Consider the following 8,153-nt stretch of genomic DNA (forward strand, 5'->3'; position numbering starts at 1 on the left):
AGACAAGTTATAATTGTGTTCACATTATAGCCTTTATTTTAAAAAAGCTACAATGGCAACATTTCTGGTGCCAATTTACTAAACAATGAGAAGCTTTACTGAATAGATACATTTTTGTATTAGATATTTTCTCTTTACAAAATGCACCTTTCTCATTAATCTATGGTGGAGTGTGAATATCACTCTGTCCTATCCAAAAGGGAACTTGTGTCATTATGTACCAGCCAACTTGGGACCACCGTCGCTTTATTCTATATGTGTGGCCCTTTTTTCTGTAATGTTGATCAACAAAGAAAATGCATTCTTATGCATATAAATTGAAAGCACGCACATACATTGTAAAAGAGATCCTGTGCTTGTAATAACTCTTAATGGGAATTTCCAGTAAAAGTCTGATAATAAATCTATTTTTATGATTAATCAGCAAATACTGTTGCTGACCTTTATATCGTTTTGGTCCTTTCTGGGAAACCCTTCATTGTAAAGGTGAACATCTAAAGTAGGAATTCCAGTATGTTTTTCCATGGCCAAGGGATCAGCCAGTATGTGTGATATCTCTGATCTAGACACTAGAGAAAGAAGTCTCAGACTTGTAATGTCATGAAGTATAAAGTCTGGAGCTGCTCCTTCTGCTCATCGAGAGCCTAATTTTGGGGACCAACAGAATGTTTGTTATCCCTTAAACCCAAATGAACTTTATTATATTGGTGTTGTCAGTTCTGTAACAGAAAATGTTCCCATATACTTATAACATTGTTCTGGCTGTTCTCAGTGTCATCTAGAAAATCTTTCACAATTTCATATCAATGGAGCAACTCTACACTTTATATCACATGACATCACAAGCACTCCAGTTTTTGGATATGGGAGCGAGTTGCCCATGTTTACTAATGTTTTTAGACTGCCTTAGATCATAGAAATAATATGTATGTATTTTAGAAATGGGCATAATTTCCCATTAATACAGTATCAAGCAATAAAAGGTTAAGCCAGCCACTAAAGTTGAGCCTTTATATTCTGTTACACAAACATACTAACAAATCATATTTGAAGAAGAAATGTAACATTATTCAGATGAGATTTTTTTTCACAAGTATTATTAAATATGTTTGTATGTGCTTTACATGGTTGAGTGTGAATGTCACTCCGTGCTATCTAAGAAGGAACTTGTGACATTATGTACCAGCCAACAGTGGACTCATGTCATTATATCCTACTCAAGGGTGGACCTTCTTCTGTAATGTGCACCAACAAACAAGTTGCATTTCTTTAAGTACAGACTGAGAACACAAGTATATTGAAAACTTGATTGACATTCACTACTTGTGAAAACTGGTCAGGTAAGTATTTTGGAAATTGAACAATTTTAAAGGTCAAGTCAAAGTTTGATGTTACATAATTTTAATTTAAAACTCCTTTTTTAGTTTTCTTACAAAAGGAAATGGAGTGTGGACATTTTTTTTTCTTTTTAGAGTGCAAAGTTCAAAGAGTACAAACAGAAGTCGACTTATGAAGGCCCATTCATAGATGTGTATCCTGTTGTGATGGTTTTGAGATGAGTTGTTGGTGGCTCATCACCATTTCAATGCCCATCAAAACACTAACATACCAGTTAAACTTTAAGTGCTAAAGAAAAGTTTCAGTTTACAATACTGGAATGTAAAGTCCTGTAAAGCTGAGTGTCATTGTGAACTTATCGTAACATTTATTATGTGCCTTTCACTTCACGCACACTCTCTGTGCACTGTGACAATGCTGCATGCCAGTGTGTGTAGTATGTGTTACAGACTGTAGTCATTAAAAAACAAACATCTTTGAATGGGGTCTAGATTAGATAATGCTAAAATACACTAACAAACACAGGTGTTTCATCCATCACTGAAAAACTATTGTGAACACAAAGGAATACATTACAAAACAAGATATTTGCTGTTCAAATCCATTAACTATCTGCCATAATAGCATGAAAAGATTTCGAGAACCTTGAGAAATCTCTGCATAAAAGGGACAAGGCTAAAAACCAAAAATGAATGGCCATGACCTTTGACCCATAAAGCTGCACTGCATTAAATACCAACATGATATCACAAAATGAGCTTGGGGACACTGAAAACCACTGACAGTGAACACAGTTCATCACTGCATCTATAAATGCAATTTAAGACTCTACTATGCTAAGTGAAAGCCAGATTCAACAAAATCCAGAAACGCCACTGACTTCTCTGGACCTGAGCTCATCTGTCATGTCACAGTTTGATTTCTTTCTTTTGGAAGCAAACAGCTTTTAAGGATTAGTCACAGACTTGTGTTAAATCATTTTATAGTGATTAACTAATTAAAATAAATATATTATTTATTAAAATAAGTAATTATATTGCTGATCATTTTATGTATAATGTTACTCGTTTATAGATTTATTTTTCTGAATTTTTGGTGATACATTGGTAGTTACAATTGGTCTGGTCTAAATATACATATATATATATATATATATATACATATATAAAACAAAGACAACAATAAAGTTATTAACAGTAAATAGTAAGATAAAACTGAATTCACAGGATTATGGGAGCCTTCTTTAAAAGATATACTTTGCTTTGGCAAGTATTATTTCTGTAATATTTATTATCTCAAAAAATGTTGATATATTGCAAGCAATAAAGTTTACATACCCATTTTTAAAGATACAAATGAAGTTTTAGTGAAAAAGAAGCACTCTATAGGTGAGAGAACCAGGATAAACCAGTTTGACTGCAGTATATGGATGTCCCCCCTTTGATAGGCAGACGTCGCTCAAGGCTTCAGGTCCCCTCTTGGCAATTTCTTTAAAAAATTGTAAAAATCACATTTGCAGTAATATTGTGAAAGAAGACCTCAAAAGTAAATTTTCAATTCTAGTTTTGTATTTTTAAAATGACTGCTAATAAAGGTTCCCTCTTGGATAGTACACTTAGATAGTCCCCTATTATTCATGTTCGCATGTATGTGTGTGTGTGTGTGTGTGTGTGTGTGTGTGTGTGTGTGTGTGTGTGTTTGGCTCTATGGGTTGCAGCAACAGGGGAGTCAGGGTGTCATTATAAGTGTGTGTGGATCACTAGCTCACTATTCCACCCGCCTCGGACAAAGAGTCTGTTTCTACATGAATATTTTTGCCATTTCTCTTGACATGTACAAAACTAAATATGTGATTCAAACAGAGAACTTACAGTGCCTCACTATACAGATCCCATTGGCTTACACTACCACTCAAAAGTTGTAATCTCCTGCTACAGTTGACCTGGACATCATACATTTTAAATTCTTTTGGATTTGAAGATCCAGTGAGTAAGATTTAGGGGGATATATTGGCAGAAATTGAATATAATATAACTGTGTTTTATTTAGTCTAAAATCACCTCAAAATTAAGAATTGAGTTTTCGTGACCTCGGAATAAGCTGTTTTTAATCTACATATGGAATTGGTTTTTGCCCACGGAGTCTGTCATGTTTCTTCAGAAGCCTTGAACAAACACCAAACACAGGCTTGAGGTGGAGATATTTGCATTTTCGCGTCAGTCCCCATAGTTAGCAGCCCCTCTGTGACATGCAGTGTCATAAAAACACTTATTTTTAAAACATGAAACTGCTTTATTCAGTGTTTTTAATGATGTAAATCACTGACTGTGTTTGCTTTTGAGAAGAAGACACCTCTTCAGATAATTTGGCTCCCAGTAAAAACCTCCTGAACATCTCGATCTTAAGTTATCAGAGGAAAATGGTGAGCACACATTAGGGGCTTGGCTAATGGCCTGCCTGCGATGAGCTCAAACAGCTTCAGAGAAACACTGATTTATATTGTGGAACAGCTTTTTCTGTGTTTTTACCGGTTTTAATCACCTGGTCGGTTTCTTTTGGAGAGGATGAGACCTCTGTGGATAATTTGGCTCCCAGTAAAAATTTCCTGAACAATAAACACTGAAGGAATCCTAATCAGGAAATGTTTTGACTGGTTGTGATTTTCAGTCCTCACCACTAGATGCCACCAAAACCCCCTAGGTGTTATACACTGCTTATTTAAATTCATGAAGAAACTTTCAAGAGACTGAAACATTTACATTTTATTTTCTTGTACTTCAGCAGCATATTAATCAAAATGCAAACGATTATTTTGTCATCATTTTTACATCACAATCATTCAGTGAGGTGAAGAGCAGAAGGAGAGTTGTCCAGGCGAGCAGGGAATGAAGCGTGGCAGATAGAAAGGAAAAGGAGGAGACAGATAAGAAGGAGCAAGAGGAGCAGCTGATAATTCAGAGATTGTGGAAAAGGAGACATAGGAGACAAGGGGGAGTTGTGGCATTAAACCTTCGTGTCTGCCACAGATAGCTGTGACCTCCGGTGGAGCAGCCAACACCGAGCACATCTGCTGATGTAAACAGGACTGGGTATAGTTTTTTCTCCCTGTTGGTTTTGAATTGATTTATTTTCTCATGTTTCATTTCTGTCTCTCTTTCTTTGCCACAGAGAACAACAGGACAAATCACACCGATGCCAAAGGCCAGCCTCTTCTCCTGCTTCGCTGTCACCTTTCAAGGTTTTATCTGTTCACCCATAAAATTATGGATATCTCATTGCTCACATGCTTTTCAACGAGCACTGATTTAAAGACAAGGTCAGCCTCCTGGCTTTTTAGGATCCATAATTATTCTCTTATCATTTTCACTCCCTCCGCAGACTGCAGTAGCTCCACATAACAGGCAAAAAAACACAACTGCAGCATTTTTAAATGAACATAGAATGACCTTCTTCAGACCTTCTTCTTCTTCTGGTAGTGTCAAAATACTGTATCTATGATATAATCCTTGTGCCTCATTTCCACGTAGCTCTGCGTGCGAGTCAGGAGGAGGTCCATTCTTACCTTTGAACATCTCCGTGATCTCTGATGTCTTTGAGAAACTCCCTCCATTTCCCGGAACTAAGGGAGAGTTGTAGCATTAAATTACTTTGATTAATATTTTTCAATTCTGTCCTCCTTCACCCACATCCAGTGGTTCTCAAACTGAGGGGCAGGCCCCCCTACAGTTGGGGCATGGTCAGTGTTGGGCCTGTTGTTTTAAAAATGTAATAATTACTCATTACTCTTTTCTAATGGTATTACTTTACTATTACTCCCTGCCAACAGTACAAGGTACAACGTAGATTTATTAGTAGTTTAAAAAAATGAAATTACATTTGCCCTTGATCCTGTTACATCTTTGGAGTTGAAGGATGAGTTGATGAAAATCACCAACCATTTGAAAATTTCCATCTGGTTGCTTGGGCATGTTGCTGCTGGTGACATTCCTGCAGTGCATTTTTTGAATTTGCTTAGGAGTCTTTTGGCCTTTTGGCTCTGAACAATGTCTGCCTATCCATTGCAATAGCTTGATCCATGAAGATGTGCACAGAGCACTCTCTGATTTGCTGTTGCTGAGTGAGCTTCAGTCACATCTCATCCACTTCATTCTCCTGCGACATTAGTCAGAAGAAGGCTTGGTAGAGGAACAACTCTCGGTCCAAGTCAGGTCAGCCTCGCCCTGATGCCGACTCTCCTCCCTCTCTTTGTCCGGTGCTTTTCGGTCTCGTTTCTTAACTCTGGTCTAACTGGTCGCTCGGCGTATGCAGTTGGTGGAAATCCTCTAGTGGTCTGCTGCATTCAGTCCAAACAACATTTTCTGATGTCGATAACTGCTTCTCTATCGTAGAAAAGTCGCTCTTCAGCAGATGGGGCCATCGAGTCGATAAATCTAATTTTAAGTAATTTGTTACATTACTCATTATATTACTTTTCAGTTACAAACCACAAAATTTGTATTAGATTTGACTTCTTTCTTCTCAAAATTCAGACTTCGCATGTGTGCCCTTGTGTCGATATCAGAATAATCTCTGGTATCTGTAGCTAAGGCTAGAGGCTAGATAGGTTGCAGTTTTATTTATTTATTTATTTATTTTAACCTGCGGTCTTCTGTTTTGTGACAGCTATTTTCCCAAGGTTCTGTCTGGAAGACAAAGAGTCACAGGCATCATTAGTTCTTTTTGCTTGTAGCCTGCAGTTGATTGAAATCTAGTTATGGTTTGTATCCAGTGTAGGGCTGCAGCTGTCCTCCACGGTCACAGAGGAGGATGGCTGTAGCTTCATGTTGTTGTGCTGTCAAAGCAGGTGTTTCAGGAGGTTGGAAGTTGTGTTTTCTGCAGTGCTTTTGTCATTTTTCCTCCCAACTAAATCAGAATAATGTAAACAGTCGCTCAGTTGGTGTTTCCATCTCCCAAATCAGCTTGCTGCTTTGTGACATGAATGCACGGCCCGGCGATTACGAAAATGAATCCACTGATGTGACGTTGGATTTAAATTCTGTAGTGAGGTGATAACAAAATAACACTGTAATGAGTTATTTGGTTTTGGTTTTTGCTGAAATTTTATTAGTAATTAGTGAGACTACTAGTTACTGGGAAAACCTGCCCAAAAAATGCAGTGAAACAAAAGTTGAATCAATATGATTTATTTAGGGAAAACAAACAAAAAAGAGTTTGCTGATGCTGTCATGCAGACCTTTATTTTTACTGAAATTCAGCAGGGATCCTTTTTAAATATGTTAATTCCCCAATTGTTATTGATGACAAAAAAACAAACAAACTGTGGGGTGGAGGGCCATAAACTTTTTTTGGCTTCTGAAGGGGGATGACAGAAAAAGTTTGAGAACCACTGCCTTGATCCAACCTGTTCTTTGTTCCCTCCTTCACCCCAGTCCTTCCTCCTCTTCCCTCTCTGCTTTGTACATATGCTGCTTCCCCATATTTTATATACATAAGCCAATATATTGATATAACATATTTTGATATACATTTTGATTATGGTTAATTTGTGTTTTTTATACATTATATTTTAAACATATCAGTTTGCAGCACTTTCCAAGACACCAAACCGTGTGCCAGTTGATTGAATCTGACTTGCAACACACCTGTGAACGTTTAAGTAATTTCCATCCATTTCCAGACATTTGTAAATGTGATTTCAATAAAATGATGGTGTCATCGCCTTTTAATTAATCCCAGCAGTGATGATGTGTACCCTGTTATTCATGAGTGGACATGAGTGACGTCATGATTTGTTTGGTCTCACGAGACACGCTACTGGTTGCTACAGAAACAGCTGCCCTCAGTGTCACATTACATTAACAACCAAATGTTTCCCAAGATGCATTAGCTCCTGCCCAAGTAAATCAGTATCATTAAATGTGACTGGACGGGATGTTAAAAAGGAGGCAGCACTTTGTGCTGTCCTCCAGCACAAAATTTTGAGTGTCAAACACTTAATTTTTTGCATTCTGGTTTTTTATGCACTAGTGATTGACTTTTTGCATCAATTTTTGGTGTTAATGTCTTTAATTTTGTCAAAAATAAAAGTTTTCTGCTACTTTCATGTTTTACTGGGATAGACAAATGCACTAGTTCTAAGTATTAAGGGGGACAAGTCACCTGCATCCCGAAACCTACACCTGTGTGCATTCAGATTCATCCAATTATAGCCACCTCGGGTCACTTTTGGTCAAAATGCCAGACTTGAGACCTCAAAATGTCCATTATTTTTATTCAGTGTGTGGTCCAGAATAGGCCTGAGGGCCCGACATGACAGTGTGACCTAACAGGCTGCAGGAGATTGTGTGCGCACTTCTGGGGGGCTCTTAACAACATGGTCATCTGTCACAAAGCTACAATGACACCCTGAGGACAACAGTGTTTGTCACAGTAATGACCATCTGATTATCGGTCCCTGACGGCCAGCCTGCAGAGATCATTGGACAGCATCAGGAAAAAGCTAACATAAGAACAAAATTGCAGGATGTTTGAGGGGTTGTCACCAAAGAAACCTTCTTTAATAAGGAGAAAGCTCCCTGGATTCTCTAAATTGATGACATTGCATGATGTGTTATTAAACCAGCACTCAAGGTTACCAACCAGGCCAGTGTGTGATGTTTAAATGAGAGCCAAACAGATGAAAAGCTGAGAATTTTGTGGACAGAATGCTTTTTCTTTTACTGACCTTTGTGTTTTCCTCTTAATGATTTGATTTGTTACTTGATGCCAGAACAATAGTGTACCCATTCCAGTCTCAGTAAATGGGAATGTATTGT

The 8,153-nt window shown here is 37.7% G+C and overlaps 1 protein-coding gene across 1 annotated transcript in view; it reads left to right on the forward strand.

Annotated features, from left to right (window-relative positions):
* LOC121943723 (SPARC-related modular calcium-binding protein 1-like) overlaps positions 1–7,068 on the forward strand; it is a 36,139-nt gene extending 29,071 nt beyond the window's left edge. The window contains exon 11 of the mRNA XM_042487316.2: positions 4,507–7,068. The gene's annotated coding sequence lies outside the window, so the exon portion shown is untranslated. The remainder of the gene's footprint in view (positions 1–4,506) is intronic.
* Positions 7,069–8,153: the final 1,085 nt, after the last annotated feature.

The sequence above is a fragment of the Plectropomus leopardus genome, chromosome 6 (genome assembly GCF_026936395.1).
Source record: "Plectropomus leopardus strain MGB_pleo_1.0 chromosome 6, ASM2693639v1, whole genome shotgun sequence".
Classification (NCBI taxonomy): domain Eukaryota; kingdom Metazoa; phylum Chordata; class Actinopteri; order Perciformes; family Serranidae; genus Plectropomus; species Plectropomus leopardus.